At 43.0% G+C, this 22,145-nt stretch overlaps 1 protein-coding gene and 1 pseudogene across 2 annotated transcripts in view; both read left to right on the top strand.

Annotated features, from left to right (window-relative positions):
* LARGE1 (LARGE xylosyl- and glucuronyltransferase 1) overlaps nucleotides 1–22,145 on the top strand; it is a 641,175-nt gene that overhangs the window by 159,520 nt on the left and 459,510 nt on the right. The window lies entirely within an intron of this gene.
* On the top strand, nucleotides 1,381–12,099 carry LOC134603680 (T-complex protein 1 subunit delta-like; annotated as a pseudogene).

Raw genomic sequence — 22,145 nt, 5'->3', positions numbered from 1 at the left:
GTTTGGCTCTGTCTTTGGAGATAATTGGATTCCTTCTCCAATTATCTCCAGGGCAGAAGGGAGGAAGCCAGGATGCATTGTGGGGATGGTTTTACTTTTACTGTTTGAGCCAGATTAAAATACAATCAGCCAGGGGGAACAAAAGATACTTTTACTAACTTTTAAACCCCTGGTCTGATTCATGCCATTTTTTATATGTTATTCCCCTGAATGGATTGATTGTGAATATGTATTTTTATGCGAATGTGATGAATATTATAGAAGTTATGAATATGGTGTAAAAGTTATGTTTGAAACTGTACAATAATGGGATTATGTGTCACACTAAGGGGAGGGGATGTGTGGGTTGTACCCAAGATACCATTGGTTGTTTTATGCCTCCCCCTGGGTGTGGCTTGTCTGTGTACAGTTGTAATAAAAGGCAGGCTGGATGTACCAGCCAGCAGTTCTGTTCCTGAAACTGTGTGTCGTCCAGTTATTGGGATTGCTGTGGGGATATCGCTGTGTTACTTTGCCTGCTGGAAACTCTGCCTATGGATCTACTATTGCCTTGTTCCTGAGCCTTCCTGGGATCGTCAGTGGAGAATAGCTGTGGGATATCAGCTCTCCGCTACATTGGCTGGCAGCGCTGGGATCCAGACTCACAAGGGAACAAGGATTAATGGAATACGGATGGAGAGTGACTATGCTAAGCTTAAAAGATCCACGCTAAAGGACTTACTGGAAGCAAGAGGGATTGCAGCAAGCAACAAAAAGAAAGCAACCCTCATTGCAGAAGTCATGGCAGAATACCAAACCGAGGACAGGGCAATCCCTGAACAGCAAAACACATCGGATGGGTCAGAACAAGAAGAATTTCAAAGACAAGTGAAATGTAGACTGGCCTTTTATGGAGGAAAAGAAACGCTTGACATTATTTCCAGGACTATGACCGAGGTGCAAGAATTTATGTGGCGCCAAAGGCCACAACCATCCACAGTACGGGACACAGCAAATACCAACAATACAGAGGGTAAGATAAAAATTCCTTACCAAGCGTTTAAAAACTATGTGGAGGCGGAGGAAGACATAGATGCTTTCCTCCAAGATTTTGAAAGACTGTGTGCCTTGCATAAAATCAATACTGAGGATTGGGTACCTATTTTGGCTGGGCGGTTGTCTGGGAGGGCAGCAGAAGCTTATAGAACTGTACCAGATGAGGAGATCCGGAACTACAGCCGAGTAAAAGAGATTATATTGGCCCGGTATGCCATAACACCAGAGGCATACCGAAGGCGGTTTCGAGAGTTGAAAAAGGCAGATAAAGACTCACATGCCGAGTGGGCTTGTAGGTTGCAGCGGGCGGCCCTTGGCTGGGTGCAAGCCAGCAAGGCACGATCCATGGAAGATGTGATACAAATGTTGCTCATGGAACAATTCTATGATGGGGTAACAACGGATGTACAGGAGTGGGTAAGAGACCGCAACCCTGTATCCCTCACAGAGGCGGCTAGGAAGGCGGATGAGTACCTAGATGCACGCAGGTCACAGAAACCGGTAGCCCCAAAAGTCACAATGAAAACCTTTGGGGGAACAAACTACCCCCCTGTACCACCCCGACAGCTACCACCACCACCACCGGCTGTGCAACCACGTTTCCGCCAACCTAGCTCTGGGCCCTGTCATCACTGCCAGAAGTGGGGGCATTACAAAAGAGAGTGCCCACAACTCCGAGACCGATCCTCATGGATCCGACCAGGGCCCCCACCACCCCCGAGAGCCACTGCCCATCACTACCAGGAGGAGCCACCAGTTGCTTATGGCTCCGCGGTTCCTGTCACCACCATAGAACAGTGGGAGGTACTACACGAAGCTAACCCACTACAAGCCCATGCCGATAACCGCCAGCACCACAGACAGACGGTATACCTGGAGGGAAAAGCAGTACAGGGGCTCCGAGACTCTGGTGCCACTATAACCCTGGTCAAAAGCCACTTGGTCGCTGACAAGGCCAAGACTAACCGGACTATAGCCGTCAGAGTTGCTGGGGGAGCCGTCTACCGGCTGGACACTGCCAACGTCCATTTGCATTGGGGAGCGGGGGTAGGGAGGGTGGAGGTGGGGTTGATGCCCCAGTTACCCGCAGAGGTGGTACTGGGAAATGATTTGGGAAAGCTCACATCTGCTTTTGAGCCACAACCCACCATCACTGAGGAAGCACACCCAGTGGTCACCCGACAACAGGCCCGCACCCAGGACTACAACACACTGCCGGAGGTCCAGGTAAGAGAACCTTCCCCTTCCCTAGACTGGGTCCCCTGGTCCCCCCCTAACGAATTTGCAGCAGAGGTGATAACTGACCCTACCTTGCAAGTATATAGAGATAAAGTCACCTCTGATCACCCTGGGGCAGAGGGGGAAAGATTTGTATGGGAGGGACAGCTGTTATACCGGGAGTCCGACAAGAAAGTAGAGGGGTCAGACCCGATTGTGTTAAGGCAATTAGTGGTACCACAGAGGTACCGAGCCGAATTGCTGCGGATAGCACACGACATTCCGCTATCCGGGCATTTAGGGGTTAGTCGGACCAGATACCGACTGACGCAAAATTTCTTTTGGCCGGGAGTTAGCCAGGAAGTACGGAAGTATTGTAATACCTGTGACACGTGCCAGAGGGTGGGGAAGAGGGGAGACCGGCGGAAAGCAAAACTGCATCCGCTACCGATAATTGAGGAACCCTTCCACCGAATAGCGGTGGATATCATAGGCCCCCTCCAGAAACCTAGCCCTTCCGGCAAGAGGTACATCCTCACGGTGGTAGACTACGCTACCCGATACCCCGAGGCAGTGGCCCTGACAAATATCCACGCTGAGACAGTGGCCGAGGCCCTGATGCAGATCTTCTCCCGGGTAGGGTTACCTAGGGAGATCATCTCGGATCAGGGTACTCAGTTTACTGCCGAGATCACCCAACAACTCTGGAGGCTGTGCAATGTTAAGTCCATTATTAGTGCCCCATACCACCCCCAGACCAACGGGCTCTGTGAAAGGTTCAATGGCACCTTAAAGCAAATGCTCCGAACCTTTGCTGAGACCCATAAGGACTGGGAGCGATTCCTGCCGCACCTCCTCTTTGCTTACAGGGAAGTGCCTCAGGAATCAACGGGATTTTCCCCATTTGAGTTATTATTTGGGAGGAGGGTAAGAGGACCCCTAGATCTCATCCGAGAACATTGGGAGGGAGACCGGAGTGCAGACGGTACCCCCATCATACCCTATGTGTTGGCACTTCGGGACCGACTGGAGGCCCTAACTAAGACAGTAGGAGAGAACCTCCAGGCGGCCCAGACGCGTCAGCGTACATGGTATGATCGGGGCGCCAGGGACCGTAGCTTCCAGGTGGGACAGAAAGTTTTAATTTTAAAACCTGTCCGACATGATAAGCTGCAGGCCGCATGGCAAGGCCCTTATAGAGTCGTGGAACAGAGATGTGACACCACTTACATAATTGGCCCCTGCACAGGAACTGGAGGGCGACGCATGCTCCATGTGAACATGCTAAAGCCCTACCGGGAACGTTCAGAGGAGGTGACAGCGATTTGTGCACCCACCTCCGACGAGTGTGACAGCCTTCCCCTTCCAGATCTGCTGGAAGATGGGAAGCTGTCTGGAGATTTAGGAGAAGTTGTACTGGGAGACCGGCTGAGTCCACAGGAGCGTATCGAGGTACAGCAGCTGTTGCGAGAGAAGCAAGAAACTTTCTCTAATGTACCTGGGTACACTCCTCTGGCAACTCACCGGGTCGAGACCCCAGGGCAACTACCCATGCGCCAGACCCCCTACCGCATCCCAGAAGCGGTGAGAGAAAACATGCGCAAGGAGATCGATGAGATGCTCCAACTGGGGGTGATAGAGCCCTCAGATAGCCCATGGGCCTCTCCGGTAGTCCTCGTGCCGAAGCGAGACGGTACGACTCGCTTCTGCGTGGACTATAGGAGATTAAATGAGAAAACCGTGTCAGACGCCTATCCTATGCCCCGGATAGACGAGTTACTAGACAGAATGGCCAGGGGCCAATACCTCACCACTATTGACTTGTGTAAAGGATATTGGCAAATCCCCCTGGCCCCAGACGCCATCCCGAAGTCGGCCTTTGTCACCCCATTTGGCTTGTATCAGTTTAAGGTCATGCCATTTGGGATGAAAAACGCCCCAGCTACCTTCCAGAGGATGGTAGATCGACTTCTGGATGGATTCCAGGACTATACCTGTGCCTACCTGGACGATATTGCTATTTTTAGCAATACGTGGCAAGAACACTTGGCTCATATAGGAGCTGTACTAGACAGGATAAGGGAAGCTGGTTTGACCCTGAAGCCGGCTAAGTGTAGTATCGGAATGGCTGAGGTGCAGTACCTGGGACATAGAGTAGGGTGCGGTAAACAGAAGCCCGAACCTGCCAAAGTAGAGGCCGTAGCTCAGTGGCCCACCCCTAGGACTAAGACCCAGGTGTTAGCATTTCTAGGGACCGCGGGGTATTACAGGAAGTTTGTCCCCAATTATAGCGCCCTGGCCAAACCCCTCACAGACCTGACCCGTAAGAACCTTCCCCGCCAAGTAAACTGGACCCCGGAGTGTGAGCAGGCATTCCAACAACTGAAAAATGCACTGATAAATGCCCCTGTCTTGGCAGCTCCCAATCCAACTAAACAATTTCTTGTTCACACAGACGCTTCTATGTTTGGATTGGGAGCAGTACTGAGCCAAGTCGGGGCCAATGGCGGAGAACATCCCGTGGCTTACATCAGTCGTAAGCTGTTACCTAGAGAAGTAAGCTACGCCGCCATCGAAAAAGAATGCCTGGCTGTGGTGTGGGCCCTAAAGAAACTGCAGCCCTATCTGTACGGACAGCCCTTTTCCTTGCTCACGGATCACAACCCGTTAGTATGGCTGAACCGGGTGGCTGGGGACAATGCCAGGCTGCTGCGCTGGAGTTTGGCGCTGCAGCCCTTTGACTTTAATATCCAGTACCGACCGGGTAAGCAGAATGGAAATGCTGACGGGTTGTCCAGACAAACTGACCTAGAAAAATGATCCGTGAGCCCCGGACATCCCCAAGCCGATCCGTGTTGGATCAGACTGTGTATGCCGGCTTGTGGGCAAGGGGGAGCAGTGTAGCGGAACCCTATTGTGGCTGTCCTCCCTGTATTATGGATTGCCCTCATCTACCCTGTTAGTCTGGGGGCAAAGGGGAGAAGTGTGGCGAAACCGACCTCGCCACGTGTCCTTGGAGGGGGCTGCTTGCCCGCCTCTTGCCTTTGGACTATGGCCCTGCAGGTTAAACTGTTTATTTTCCCTGCAGAAAGGCTTATTCGTGTGATCTGAGTGCCATTCATCTAATAATGTGCAGTCAGATCAAAGCTATCTGGGGATATGTAGAAATGTGTGTTTTATGTACTAAATGTATCAGTATGTAATTTTATGTCTTTTTGTCTGCCATGTGGGTAATGGAGTTTGGCTCTGTCTTTGGAGATAATTGGATTCCTTCTCCAATTATCTCCAGGGCAGAAGGGAGGAAGCCAGGATGCATTGTGGGGATGGTTTTACTTTTACTGTTTGAGCCAGATTAAAATACAATCAGCCAGGGGGAACAAAAGATACTTTTACTAACTTTTAAACCCCTGGTCTGATTCATGCCATTTTTTTATATGTTATTCCCCTGAATGGATTGATTGTGAATATGTATTTTTATGCGAATGTGATGAATATTATAGAAGTTATGAATATGGTGTAAAAGTTATGTTTGAAACTGTACAATAATGGGATTATGTGTCACACTAAGGGGAGGGGATGTGTGGGTTGTACCCAAGATACCATTGGTTGTTTTATGCCTCCCCCTGGGTGTGGCTTGTCTGTGTACAGTTGTAATAAAAGGCAGGCTGGATGTACCAGCCAGCAGTTCTGTTCCTGAAACTGTGTGTCGTCCAGTTATTGGGATTGCTGTGGGGATATCGCTGTGTTACTTTGCCTGCTGGAAACTCTGCCTATGGATCTACTATTGCCTTGTTCCTGAGCCTTCCTGGGATCGTCAGTGGAGAATAGCTGTGGGATATCAGCTCTCCGCTACAAACGTTATTGTGTGTAAAGTCACACCCTGCATAACTGTTTCAGTGTGACTTTGCTTGTCAAAAATGGTACATGGAAACAATGCCCATGAACCATGCCCTGGGATCTTAGGTTAGGAATGGGATGAGTTGTGTAACAGGCGTATAGTAGGCAGTGATAGGTCTAATATTAGAATGCAAGCCATGCAGTAGTTGTTTTACTATCTTGTAATTTTATAGCATGTTCAGTCCAGTAGTTTGGTCTTGCCAAAATGTTTAGCCTCTCACTTTACACATATCATTACTGTGGAGGGGTGGATGGATAAAGTATCCCCCCACAGTCAGGAAATAATTTCCCTTACTCATTCAACCAGGGAGATAGTTAAAAGGAAGTTGAAACAAAAATGAATTCAAGATTTTCTCTAATTGGCATTAAAGTTATTTTTTTGCATCTCAGTGACCCAGGGGACACGGTTACATAATACTAATTATAATAGGCAAGGCCCAGGGCTCCATGTAATGGTCTTGCATTGGAAGGTTTTGTGGAGCATATTTAGACTGCCGTCTAGAAGACATAATTAAACAGGAGTTTGTGAAGGGAAGAAGATGGGGTTTGTTCGGAGTTTGCTGATCTTTTTTTTTTCTTTTCTTAAGGCCAGCGTCATGCTGTTTGTAAGAGGCTGGTTGTGCAATTAATTTGCATATTTAATCAAACTTCGCTTTGAATTTTAGAATAATTAAAAGAGCTTGTCTGCACCTTTTATGCCACAGGAAATGGTGAGTCATGGGGAGGATTTGCAGCTGTCGAGCAGATATCTGGATCTCTGCTGGGTCTCATGAGGGGTAGTGTAGTAATGTTGAGGTGAGTTTTGGAACCAGTGAAGAAAGATATTCCTTCTCGAAAAAGTAAAGTAATCTCTATGCCTTTAGCTACAGTGAACTACTACTCTTATCACTCATGAGTAGCTGAATGATGTTTTGATTTTCTGCAGTGCCAGCATGCTTGTGCCTCTGCCTCTTGGCCTACCTTATATTGTTCCAAATGTACTTCTTATTGACCATTGACCATTCAAGCCATCATAATAATCTGAATTGAAAAGGATAGTAAAAAGAAATATGCCTCCTTCCCTATCTATCATGTAGAACATTTGCTAAAAGATGTTAAAACTTAAAACACCTTATGCTTTATAAATGCATTTTCTGCTGACTGCTTATGTTCATTATAACTCCCGAAAAGGTAAGTTTTAAAACTGAAGGATGCCTTTATTTATTTTTACTATTTACATTATTTTTATTTTATTATATAAGTAGCTTTAATGGACACTATAGTCACCAGAACAACTACAGCTAAATGTAGTTGTTCTGGTGTCTACAGCCTGTACCTGCAGGCTTTTTTTTTTTATATGGATGATCTCAGCCAAGGAGGCTGAGTGTGGCAGGGCCAGCCACAATGAGAGCGACGCGGCGCTGGAAATTAAAATGAGTAAAATAATCTTTTTAATGGGTGGGTAAGGGAGGCGGACACCTTTATAGCGGTTTTAGAACCATGATGTCAGTAAAATATGTTTATATTCCTGACACAATAGTGTTTTTTAACTAACAGAAAAAATATAAATTTTCGTGTAAAATGGCTTTGTCACTTTCTGGGGTGCAAATTTCCCATAGACCCCTGAAGGTGACAAACCCGTGCAATGACCTGGTGAGAAGCTGAAGGGAGATATTGTTCTCTCACTCAGATGCAAGAGTACAATACAGAGTGTTACGGTTGCCTGCAGGCTGGCTGGAAGTTGGACCGTAGAAAGGATGCTCCTAGCGCTCACCAAAGGACCATCAGCACCGTAGACAACATAACTACTGTGTAGCCACCATAAGTACTGCAGACTCCACGAACCACCGCTGCTGGGCTGGTATCTCACCGTCTGCTCTGCGCCCTGGACCTACGACCAGGCTCCAGGTTCCAGTAGGTGAACCTCTTCCTTCTGTAGAGCGAAGCAGGATCAGGAACAAGAGCTCTTACAAGAGCTCAGTAGCTAAGGGAGTATGAAGAGCATAGCAATCCCTGTAGTGGTTATAGCTGTCCCTTACAAACATGAGTCAAGGCTGCAAGTTAGAGGGTAAAGTCATTCTGTTTTATTGGCAACAAAAGAACATTCTTTTATGCAGGATCCCCTTAGATAGGACCACCCACAGGGCGTTACAAAACAACCAATCACACACGTACATTACAGAAAACACTCCCAGCAATTACACAAAAAATCCTCCCCTCTGCCTGTGGTATAATTATGTTACACAATGGTTTAACATAATTATCACAGACAGTAAAAATACAGTTTTTACACCATATTCATAACTTCTAAAATATACATCACATTCATATAAAAATATATTCACGATCAATCCATTCAAGGGAACAACATATCAAAAAATGTCATGAATCAGACCAGGGGTTCAGAAGTTAGTAAAGTATCTTTTGGGGCCTGGCTGGCAGCATGGCTATCTGGCCCAAACCGGTTTTACAGAGCCCTCTATCCTGGAGACAATGGGGAAAATAATCCAATTATATCCAGGGATAGAGGCAGACTCCATTAACCACATGGTTACAGTAAAACACTAAAATACAATAAAATACATAATATTACATTTGTCACATAACATATATACATGTAACCCATCCCCAGATAGCTTGGATCTGAGCGCTCAATATATCCAAACAGCGCTCAGATCCCACAAATACAGTCAAATCGCCACACACACTAGGTCCATAGTCATGGGGCAGAAGGCTGGCAATTAGGCTTCTTCATAACACAGGGAAGCAGGACAATTTGTCAAATAAAATAACAGTTACATATAGCAGTTTGTAACACAGAGGTCTGTGGATAATCCTATGAGACATAAGGAACCTCCATACATCTACCCATGTGACTTGACAAAACTTGATACCAGGACCCACCCTTTAACATGTTTTTCCGTCAGATTTGGTCATAAGACAAAAAGTTATACCTACATTGTTTTATGACATCTTTTAAATTGTGTTGGAATTTTAATGAAATTACAACACAGTTAATATAAGTATTTTATTAAGATTTTATTCTCAGAAGTGACACAGCCACTTTAAGCTTTGTAAGCACCGAAAGAGAGTGCACTGTAGATATTAGTGTCAGATCTTTCTTGGAATCATATGCACATGGCCATTCACATTCTGGGTGGGTGCAAGTGCCCCCACCTGTGGACCCATGTATAGGTACATTTGGTATGTTTTGCAATATGAGACATTATTTATCTAAAGCAAATTACATCACAATCAATTATTAAATGGGGACAACCTTTTCAGTGAAGATGTCATCTCTTGAAAAACCTGCTATCTTGTCCCCCTAGTATAGCGTAATTAACATGTGATGGATAATTTTAAAGAACTGGGATTGTAACAGCTTTCAAGTGTGAAGTCTATATGAATCAAACACATTTTTCTAATAAATTATAAAACGGCAAAGAAGGACTGCCTTAGCTCCCCTGATCTTGTCCCTGCATGCGGTAAGCTTCGTGGTACTGTACACTCATCCTGCATTCATCGTGTTATATTTAGCAGTATTTTTCTCCTTCATCTCCCAACATAAATATTTTATCATGTGTTAAAAATTCTGCGTTGCTTAAGTCCGTTTGTAGCAAGTCTGTAATCTCCTGAGCTGTATCGAGGGATGGATTTAGGCTGCTGTAGAAAGCGGCTTGTTTGCTCGACATTTGTATTTGTACAGCAAGTGCTTTTCAAGAGGGAAATTGCTCTACAACAAAATAGGACGAAGCACTGAAGGATGCACAGGTGTCCTCTTATTAACGGATCCTTTTCCTTCTTTTTCGTTAAGACATTTTGAGAGTCTGCTTCAAGAAGCAAGGATTAAGGCACAACGTCTGCCAAATGACCATTCTATACCGTCCTTAATGCCAGATGCATAGAATTTTGTAGGGTTTTTTTTTTTTTGAGAGAGAAAATGCACTCTTATTTTTTAGGCGTCATATGCTTTCTTCAAATAAACAATCAATTTCACATTTTAACCTTTCAAATTCTAGAATCACCTAAATGATATTGGCTCCTGCCAATATACTGTTGGTTATTATTTGTTGGTTATATTATTATTGTTTTATTTATTTATAAAATTAAATTTTTAAAGATAGCTGAGGAATTCTCAGTACCCTCATGTCTGTTTCCACCGCTCCATTTGGATTGTTCCTGATAACGGTAAGGGGTTTATTCACTAGAATGTGATCTGTGAAGGTCTGCGCTGCCAGGGGGTCTGTCACCATCCGTACACATCCTCCACCCAGCCATCCTCATCCGTAGCGGTGCCTGTATCCATCAGCGGGGTCACTGTGAGTCAAGGGGAACAACATGCCCAACGTTTCCGCTCCAAAACTTGTGGCAAGAGGAAGGGTGCATACCAGGATAAAGACTAGCCGGCCCAGATGCGCTACAGCAACATCTTGGCTGGAAAGGCTGTTGCCGATTCTGTTAGAACCAGCCTTGGACCAAAAGGAATGGATAAAATGATTCAAGATGGCAAAGGGGATGTAACCATTACAAATGATGGACCAACAATTTGAAACAGATGCAGGTCCTGCACCCTGCAGCTAAGATGTTGTTGAATTGTCAAAAGCTCAAGACATTGAAGCTGGAGATTGCACCACATCTGTTGTGGTCATTGTTGGAGCTCTTCTAGATTGTTGTGCCAATATGTTGCAAAAAGATACACCCCACAATCATGTCAGAGTCCTTTCAGTTGACTGTGTTGAAAGGAATAGAAGTTCTAAGCAATATGACTTCTCCTGTGGAATTAAGTGACAGGCAAACATTACTGAACAGTGCTTCAACTTCCTTGAACTCCAAGGCTGTATCTCAGTATTCCAGTTTGCTTGTACCAATGAGTGTAGATGCTGTGCTGAAGGTTATTGATCATTTGACTGCTACTAGTGTTAATCTAAGAGACATAAAATTGTGAAGAAACTTGGTGGTACCATTGATGATTGTGAATTGGTTGTGGTTCTTACACAGAAAGCTGCAAATACAGGTGTAACTCGTGTGGAAAAAGTAAACATTGGTCTCATTCAGTTTTGCTTATCTGCACAAAAAACAGATATGGACAACCAAATTGTGGTTTCAAAATACACACAGATGGACAGAGTTTTAAGAGAGGACCTACATCCTCAACCTTATAAAACAGGTTAAGAAAGCTGGATGCAATGTTCTGCTCAATCAGAAGTCCATTTTAATGGATATTCTCAGTGACCTTGCTTTACATTTTTTGAATAAAATGAAAATAATGTTTGTTAAAGACATCAAAAGAGAAGACATTGAGTTTGTATGCAAGACCATAGAAACTAAACCAGTTGCGCATATAGACCAATTCACAGCAGATATGTTGGCGACTGCTGAGCTAGCGGAGGAAGTGAGTTTGAATGGTTCTGGCAAACTAGTAAAGATAACTGGTTGTGCAAACCCTGGGGAAACGGTTACTATTGTCATTTGTGGATACAACAAATTGGTTATCGAAGAAGCTGAGAGAGCCATCCATGATGCACTTTGTGTGATATACTGCTTGGTAAAGAAAAGAGCATTAATTGCTGGAGGAAGAGCCCCTGAAATTGAACTAGCCTTGCATTTGAACGAAAATTCTCGTACACTAAGTGGCATGGAGGCCTACTGCAACCGGGCCTTTGCAGATGCCATGGAAGTTATTCCATCAACGTTGGCTGAAAATGCAGGCCTTAACCCAATATCAACTGTAACAGAACTGCGAAACAGGCATGTGCAAGGGGAAAAAACTGCTGGTATTAACATCAGAAAGGGCGGAATTTCTAACATTCTGGATGAGCTTGTTGTTCAGCCCCTGTTGCTGTCTATCAGCAGCCTGACCTTGGCTACACTGTGCGCAGTATTCTGAAAATATATGTGGTAAACACGCGATAAGCTGTGGCTAAATGGCATTCTGATATTTGACTTTATGAACTGTGTCATTCTGATCATGTCTTTTCTGGCTGTTTATATACTAGTCAGCACTTACTTTAATTAAAATTTTGCCTGCAAAAAAATACAAATGTGATCTGTGGGGAGTTGATCAAAATCACAGAACTGGAGAACATGTCCATCTCATGTGTTTTGCTTGAATTTTGGAATTCAATTGTTAAATCGCAATGGTTCACTATTTAGTGGAAAAAGCCCTCAATGGCAAGGGATGCTCATGACCAAGGAAGGTGCTGTAATTTTGCAGCAGATAACATTAAAAAGCAAAACATTGTCCCCACAGCCCAACAGAGGCTTTCATCTTCTCCCTGTGGTGGGATTAAAGTGTTTTTCATAGAAAAGACTGTTCTTGACAAGCATTTTTCAGGTCACTACCTTAAATAGAATGGTTTCTGCTAAAAGCCTATATCGATAAAAGTTGTCTAATCTGTTTATTTATTTAAATGTATAAAGATGTGTTGGTGCAGCCATTACTCGTAGCTCGAGTACACAAGCCACCACTCTGGTGACCTAATGCTTATCAACAGTTACCAAGAGATGGTAAATTGAGATTGTGATTATTTTAAACCTGATTTCAAACAGTCTTATTTTAAAAGAAACCACTAAGCCTTGCAAATAATGTTTTCCAAATATCTTGAAAGGCTGTTTTATGCTTCCTTTGATATTGTAAGGAAAAAAATAATAATAGCTTGTCGCTTAAGAAGTCTTTGGTAACCGTAGCAGGAGTTGGGAGCTAATGCTGTCAGTGAATCTCTTTCTTAGGTCCCCTGAGACTTGCTCAGAAATGGAAAATAGTATGCTATGGGCATTTTCAAACAATTCCAAGCGGCTGCCTGCATCTTTATTAAACAAACCCATCTAAGGTGCATGGCTGCTATTTACAGTCCTTCTCATTATAGACCTATCTGTCCTTTATCCCAAGGTACATGCCTGCTATCTTGGCCCCTGATTCAAACTTATATAATAAGGGTTTCACTCACTTCTGATTTATGGGTCACCCTACCTATGTAATCCTCATACCACCATAGTTTTAGCAAGAGCTAAAAAAAAAACAAAAAAAAAAACACACAACATTTTGTATATTGCCAGCATTGATTATAGGTGGTTTATGCACCATGTAGACAGCTCACCACTACCCACAATGTTTTACTAAAAGGTTTCAGTAAAGTTTGGGAGACTGCTGCACTGGATACCTGAGCCACTTTACAGTAGACTTTACAACACGTTTTCACTGTTTAGAACCACACCAATCACCTCCCTATTACCTTCACATGCTATCAGCTGTTGCAGTTATACCATTAACTCTCTCTGCCATCACATACAAATCCCTCTGCTACCTTTTGTCTCATACCCCCATTTCAACCTTTAGATTGTAAGCTCACGGGCAGGGCCTCTGGATCGGTCTGTTCTTATTGTGTTTGTCTTTTTCCTAATTGTACAGTGCTGCAGAATTTGTTGGCGCTTTATAAATGCCAGTAATAATAATAATAATAATAATAATAATTATCTGAAGAATACATTAAAAACACAGATGCATTCTAGATTAAAAAAAATAATAAATGAGAAAACCCTCATCACCTAGTACTTTACCAATGGAATGAAATCCACCTGTGTTTGTTCACTACAGCTCCAGGGGTCCCATTGAAGTCGGAGCCAGATTAAGATTGCCCAGGGTCCTAGGCTGGATGCCAGATTGCTTTGTGAATAGTGGTGGGGGGTGGAGGTGGTTAAGTGTGTGATACTGTGTATTGGCTGAGTGCTGTGTGTTTGGATGCAGTTGAGTGTGCCTGTGTGTGGTAACTGGATTTTGTATTGGAGGAGTCCAAGTGTGCCTGTGTGTTTTGTGTGGTTTATTAGTGTGTTGAGGAAGGAGGTTTTAGTGTGTGTACGTTTTTCTCTTTTCCTGCCTCTTCATCCCTTTAGATTGTGAGCTCTTCACCTACTCTTTCCATATGTTCATGCATGTTTCATTAGCATTAAATGCTTGTTATTTCATAGATAACTCTGACATGCTGTGTAGCACCTTTAAAGGGTTTGTATTATATTAACTTGTGATCAAATCATAATAATAATAACAGAAAATAGAAAAGAAAGTAAGATATTTTAAAAACTAATACAATTATTCTCACATGTCTATACAACTAAAAGGGTTACAATTCTCCTTTCACCCCATTCCTCTCCTGGGCTTCTTTTCCCCCTTCAATAAAGTTTCATATATACATTTTCTTTATCCCGATATTAAAGGTTCATTGTTAACTATAAACGAAGTAATAACAAAATGATGTAATTGTTTTATTATTATTGTGTGTATATATATATATATATATATATATATATATATATATATATATATATATTGATATGAATTTTAAAATTTTCAATAAAAAAAATGAAAATAATTAAATGTTTGTCTTGTAATGAAATGCTTGTCTTGTACAGTGCTGCAGGATATGCTGGCGCTATATAAATATTTGTAATTTATCAGCCCCAGCCTGTCTCTATCTCGGCCACTAGTGAAGGTTATTGCTGACAATCCCTGTCCAGCTGAATTATACAGGTAATTAGCTTGAAAAGCTATGGTGGTTCGATAAGGGAGATCTGCCTGCCCTAGGCCACCTATTGGATTCGGAGTAACAGGTTTTGTTATTTTTTTTGCACAAACTGTGCCTGCAGGATAATATTGCAAAGCAATTCATTTTATTATTAATGTATTTGAATGTTTTAATATTGCCTAAGTGCAAATAGTGTCCCTTTAACTGATTTATATTATTATTTTCATTGCTGAAAATCCCTGCATTATTTGTTTTCAGTGTAGATCTTAAAAAAAACACTAATTAAAAAAAAAACATGTTTATGTATATATTTTAAGGCCGTAGTCCTGTAGTTGTGGTAGAGGTTAATCTAGCCTTAAAACTACCCCATGAATCATACTTCGGCACCACGTGCGCCCTGGACAAAACGTTGCTTCCAAGTCACGGTATACTGTGCAAGATGGTGAGTAGGATTGGCTTGCACCACCAATGGGATTAGTTGGGTGTACCTTCTTCTATTGATTTCTTATAGACTTTGATCAATAGATGGCATTGCAGCATCACAAGATATTCTCATTACAAATTCCAACTACCACTTTGTAGGAGTTAATTGAATTTAGTGATGTGTTTGAAGTCAGAAATGTCCTTGTCTTTAGGATGCATCAATCAAACTAACTGTCAGCTTCAAGGGATTGTAGTCCTTTTTTTTTAGACTTTTAGTCTACTTTTTGGGCCATAAAGTATGATTTCAAAGCATCTGGGCTTTGGTTTTTTAACTTTCTCTTACTATGCTTTTCTTATAGGGGTCTGCTTCATCTCATTAAACTGGTTATAGTGTCTTGTAATGTTTTTATGTTTAAATGCTAAATGAGAGTCCTCAGAAGCTCACCCATTCCCTTAGTTTTTCTTTGTCTAATGAGTAAGTATTCACCTGAGCAGCAATGGGCAGCTGTGATTGGCTGAGAATGTCAGTTGACTGCTTTTAGCCCATCAGACCTCCAACTGATGCTATGAATGGATATGACTACAAGGAAGTGCGTGATTCTGCCTTAGCCACATCTTCAGAAGGGGCCAGACCGTGGTTGGCCAGGGACCCCTATTTAGTGTTAAACTGCTCTAAAACAGTTTAACACTGAATGGAGGGGCAGTGCCGGGGGACTCTGTGCTCTATTTATGCCAAACCTTCTCCTCCCCAAAAAAGCTCATAAAGACTGTTGACATTTCACTGAAATTCCAACCGAGTCAAAAGATGTCATAATACAATGTAGGGATAACTTTTTTGTGTGCATTTTTCATACATTTGACAAAAAGGCAGAGCTATTGATATGCAACATTGTCAAGCCTGCTGGATCCCCATACACATCAGTGTTCAACGTTTGGGCATGTGCAAGAGTACAGTACTGACGTTGGCTCCTAGCAGATGAAGGGCCAGAAATTGAAGATGACCTGCGGGACAGGTTTGGGTAAGTAAAAACTACCTTTCCCTGCACATCAAATGATTACTCCTATGGAGTATTGCCAATGGGAGCAGATGTACCTTCAGCATTATGGTAATTCTCTGCTGGTGCCTGAATGCATAGTTTTGCACCAGATAAGCCAGTGAATGATTCTCCTCACCAGAACAAATACAATAAGCTGTAGTTGTTCTGGTGACTATAGTGTCCCTTTAACCCTTTAAGGACCAAACTTCTGGAATAAAAGGGAATCATAACAAATCACACATGTCATGTGTCCTTAAGGGGTTAAGTTTCTTTGCGTCACTAGTTTAAAGTGACCAATGGGATTAGGTGGGTGTACCTTCTTCTACTGATTGTCTTATAGACTTTGATCAATAGATGGCGTTTTAGCATTACAAGAATTTCTCATTATGAATTCCAACTACCACTTTGTATAATGGGTTAATAGAATTTAGTTATGTGTTTGAAGTCACAAATGTCTTTATCTTTATGATGCATCAATTTATCGAACTGTCAACTTCAAGGTCTAGTCGTTTTTGTTAGACTTTTAGTCCACTTTTTGGGCCATAAAGTATTATTTTGAAGCACCTGGACTTTGGTTCAACTTTCTCTTACAATGCTTTTCTTATAAGTGTGCTCTATATTTGCCTCCATAGTATAGGCCATCAAGCATTTCAGTAGTGTTTTCTAAGGTGATGGAATGAAGAACTGTAATTTTCCATAAGAGTTCTGCTTTTGAGAAATATCCCCCTTCACTCCAGCATTTTTGCATTTATCCCCTGCACAATTCTTTACACTAAAGGAGGCCAAAAGAAGAGGCCAAAAGTAAAGGTGGTGATATAAATAAACATATTTTTTGGTGTTTAGGATGCCCTGCCCCCATGTGTAAGACAACTTCTATTTTTTTTGCCCAAATTTAAGAAGTCAATATTTTAAACATGAAATAGAACAACTTTGATATTTTAGAGGTGACTTCTGAGGAGAACAACACACTTCTGAATCTCATCCCTCCCACGTGCTACAGTACTCTGTGGAGTTAGTGGCTCATAGTGCATGATGGGAGACTACGGCTCCCACAATACAGAAGTTAGTGTGAGGGCATGCTGGGACATCACAGTAATATTCCCTCTGCTCCCTGATCCCCATTTCCTCCCCCAGAAATATAATTTAGAAAGCAAGAGCTATCTGAGATGGAGCATACCTTAATATGACTGCTCATGTTATGGTGTGGCATGTCTTTGGAGCTCCATTGTTGGTAAGTGCTGATGTCTGCTGCAGCTTCCATGCATGTAGGGACCTCTTCGTCTTTGCCACTCCATTTAGAAGTGGATCGATGGGAGGGAGGCCAGGTATGTGTGAGGGCCGAGGCACACTGAAATGTGGCACACAAGTGTTTTTTTAACTTCCTGTAGTGACATTCCATTTATAAGACGACCTCTAATATTATTCTACATTTTTTATACATGGAAAAATACTAAATACTGAAATATAGAAAGGCTGTTGCCTGTAGTTGTGTGAGGGTTTCCCAGCCTATTTAAAGTTGACCTCCTCCCATTGCATGCCATCGCTTACCATGACTGCCACACCCACCTCTCCAATTAACCATTTCTCTTAGGTGTGCAATCTTTATTTCAGGCCTAACCTCATGTCGATTTTGGCACACCACAACATTATATTAATAACAGACACATAACTCTAACGCCCATTACTCCCGACCAGAACTATTTATATACAGTGGGACCTCAGTTTACAAATGCCTCGGTTAACATAATTTTCGGTTTACAAATGAAAATCCATAGAAAATAATACCTCGGTTTACAAAAATGTTTTCGCAATACAAAGCAAGTTTCCCCTGGATGCATTGCACCTGGGAGGTTTATAGAACCGTCCTCTGTATGCTGGAGCCTGTGGTACCACGTGAAGTAGAGTGTGGAGGTGTTGGAGTGGCTTTTGCATTGAGTTTTGGAGCCATTCTGGCCAATTGTTTGCATTGTTTTGGGACTTTTTGGTGCATGTCTCAAGCTGTGGAAAGGTAGGGAGCGGAACTTTGTCTTTTGCATGCCTTTTATTGTGTGTTCTGCATTGTGTGTTGGTTTCCATGACAGCATATTTTGACTTTTTTTCTGACCTCCAGAATGGATTAATTGGTTTTCAATGTTTTCCAATGGGAAACCGCGTTTCGGTTTACACATTTTTCGCAATAAGAAACGTCCCGCATGAAATTCGTAAACCGAGGTCCCACTGTATATCTATTTGCAAGATAAGAAGATTTGGCGGTAATATTTTTTATGTATGTTTTATATATATATATATATATATATATATATTTATTTGGTCGGGACAATGTTAGTGGTGCATAAATCGGTTGTGTTGTGCTGAAACCGACGTTCGGGTAGGCCTGTAAAAAGAGGGCCCACCAATTTGAATGGCTTTATAAAGGTAGTGGTGGGTGGGCTGAACCAGACAGCCTCAGCCCAGAGGAAGGGGCAGGCTGTGTATTTATAGGCCAGAATAACCCCTCCCACAACTACAGGCTCCGCCCACAGGCACAGCCTTTCCATTTGTGGTCCGGACAATAAGCTGAGTTATGTTAGTGGTGCATAAATCGGTTATAGTGTACCGAAACCGATGTTCGGGTAGGCCTGTAAAAAGAGGGCAAAAAGTTAATAGTTTAACACTTTAATACATGTCGACATTATGCAATCAATACTTTACATTTTTATCAGCATTTATAACCAAGATACTGTCTGACCTAGGTTATGCCAAGTGGCGAAACAATTAAGTTAAATTGGTGACTTGGGAACCTAACTAGTTGCCAAGTGCCGATGAGAGGCTCCATCTATGATTTGGCCCATTGGGTACGTTTGCTACCGAGCGTTGTGGCGGGTGTTGGACTCTCAGTGAGGATTAAAGAAATTCTAAATAAGTTGGCCATGACAGGTGAGGCCCTAACTGCTTTTGCCAAGAGGGCAGAAATTCGAGGCAGTAACTATGATTTGACCCGAGGGGCGAATACCTCCGTAGTTGAGGATGGGTGTTGGCCTCGCAGGACAGCAAAATAATGGCACAAGAAGCCGAAAACTACCTATGGCCGCTTAGGGAACCCTAACAGCCAGGCCAAGCTAAACATAAGTTCTGTAGAGCGAGTGGATGTAGTAAGAAGGGAGGTAGTATCGTAAAGTGAGTCACTTATGTGGTGACTTGAAAAACGTTAATGCAAAACAATAAAATGTGGCACAATTAGACATACAAATACAAAAAGAGAAGTCCTGCGCTTAGTCCCATGCTGGACCAGCTGCAATGACTACAATACACATCAGCCCCAATATATAGTAAAAACCAAAGTAAAGAAAATGTTACTTGCGCTTTCTCCTTAATCCCTATGTATATTTAGACAAATGGAGGTCATTTAGTTGCTCCAATGGCCATTGGAGGTAAGGCCCGCCTGCCAACGTCAAGGCAGACCCCCCTAAGCGGGTCCTAACACTGACCCTTCAGCCTGCTTCCTTGAGCTTCTGGCAAAAATATCTCTAATGAGACAGAAAGGGGTATTCCTTATATACACCCCTATACCTATTAACCCTTAATAGGGAACACATGGGATGGGCAGCAGCATTGTAACCAGGCTGTGTGATACAAAGTAAATACAAATACAAAAAGAGAAGTCCTGCGCTTAGTCCCATGCTGGACCAGCTGCAATGACTACAATACACATCAGCCCCAATATATAGTAAAAACCAAAGTAAAGAAAATGTTACTTGCGCTTTCTCCTTAATCCCTATGTATATTTAGACAAATGGAGGTCATTTAGTTGCTCCAATGGCCATTGGAGGTAAGGCCCGCCTGCCAACGTCAAGGCAGACCCCCCTAAGCGGGTCCTAACACTGACCCTTCAGCCTGCTTCCTTGAGCTTCTGGCAAAAATATCTCTAATGAGACAGAAAGGGGTATTCCTTATATACACCCCTATACCTATTAACCCTTAATAGGGAACACATGGGATGGGCAGCAGCATTGTAACCAGGCTGTGTGATACAAAGTAAATACAAATACAAAAAGAGAAGTCCTGCGCTTAGTCCCATGCTGGACCAGCTGCAATGACTACAATACACATCAGCCCCAATATATAGTAAAAACCAAAGTAAAGAAAATGTTACTTGCGCTTTCTCCTTAATCCCTATGTATATTTAGACAAATGGAGGTCATTTAGTTGCTCCAATGGCCATTGGAGGTAAGGCCCGCCTGCCAACGTCAAGGCAGACCCCCCTAAGCGGGTCCTAACACTGACCCTTCAGCCTGCTTCCTTGAGCTTCTGGCAAAAATATCTCTAATGAGATTAACCCTTAATAGGGAACACATGGGATGGGCAGCAGCATTGTAACCAGGCTGTGTGATACAAAGTAAATACAAATACACATAGGGATTAAGGAGAAAGCGCAAGTAACATTTTCTTTACTTTGGTTTTTACTATATATTGGGGCTGATGTGTATTGTAGTCATTGCAGCTGGTCCAGCATGGGACTAAGCGCAGGACTTCTCTTTTTGTATTTGTATTTACTTTGTATCACACAGCCTGGTTACAATGCTGCTGCCCATCCCATGTGTTCCCTATTAAGGGTTAATAGGTATAGGGGTGTATATAAGGAATACCCCTTTCTGTCTCATTAGAGATATTTTTGCCAGAAGCTCAAGGAAGCAGGCTGAAGGGTCAGTGTTAGGACCCGCTTAGGGGGGTCTGCCTTGACGTTGGCAGGCGGGCCTTACCTCCAATGGCCATTGGAGCAACTAAATGACCTCCATTTGTCTAAATATACATAGGGATTAAGGAGAAAGCGCAAGTAACATTTTCTTTACTTTGGTTTTTACTATATATTGGGGCTGATGTGTATTGTAGTCATTGCAGCTGGTCCAGCATGGGACTAAGCGCAGGACTTCTCTTTTTGTATTTGTATTTACTTTGTATCACACAGCCTGGTTACAATGCTGCTGCCCATCCCATGTGTTCCCTATTAAGGGTTAATAGGTATAGGGGTGTATATAAGGAATACCCCTTTCTGTCTCATTAGAGATATTTTTGCCAGAAGCTCAAGGAAGCAGGCTGAAGGGTCAGTGTTAGGACCCGCTTAGGGGGGTCTGCCTTGACGTTGGCAGGCGGGCCTTACCTCCAATGGCCATTGGAGCAACTAAATGACCTCCATTTGTCTAAATATACATAGGGATTAAGGAGAAAGCGCAAGTAACATTTTCTTTACTTTGGTTTTTACTATATATTGGGGCTGATGTGTATTGTAGTCATTGCAGCTGGTCCAGCATGGGACTAAGCGCAGGACTTCTCTTTTTGTATTTGTATTTACTTTGTATCACACAGCCTGGTTACAATGCTGCTGCCCATCCCATGTGTTCCCTATTAAGGGTTAATAGGTATAGGGGTGTATATAAGGAATACCCCTTTCTGTCTCATTAGAGATATTTTTGCCAGAAGCTCAAGGAAGCAGGCTGAAGGGTCAGTGTTAGGACCCGCTTAGGGGGGTCTGTCTTGACGTTGGCAGGCGGGCCTTACCTCCAATGGCCATTGGAGCAACTAAATGACCTCCATTTGTCTAAATATACATAGGGATTAAGGAGAAAGCGCAAGTAACATTTTCTTTACTTTGGTTTTTACTATATATTGGGGCTGATGTGTATTGTAGTCATTGCAGCTGGTCCAGCATGGGACTAAGCGCAGGACTTCTCTTTTTGTATTTGTATTTACTTTGTATCACACAGCCTGGTTACAATGCTGCTGCCCATCCCATGTGTTCCCTATTAAGGGTTAATAGGTATAGGGGTGTATATAAGGAATACCCCTTTCTGTCTCATTAGAGATATTTTTGCCAGAAGCTCAAGGAAGCAGGCTGAAGGGTCAGTGTTAGGACCCGCTTAGGGGGGTCTGCCTTGACGTTGGCAGGCGGGCCTTACCTCCAATGGCCATTGGAGCAACTAAATGACCTCCATTTGTCTAAATATACATAGGGATTAAGGAGAAAGCGCAAGTAACATTTTCTTTACTTTGGTTTTTACTA

This window comes from Pelobates fuscus, chromosome 3, assembly GCF_036172605.1.
Source record: "Pelobates fuscus isolate aPelFus1 chromosome 3, aPelFus1.pri, whole genome shotgun sequence".
Lineage (NCBI taxonomy): Eukaryota > Metazoa > Chordata > Amphibia > Anura > Pelobatidae > Pelobates > Pelobates fuscus.
The sequence above is the reverse complement of the archived record's forward strand: the minus strand, read 5'-3'. Positions and strand labels throughout refer to the sequence as shown.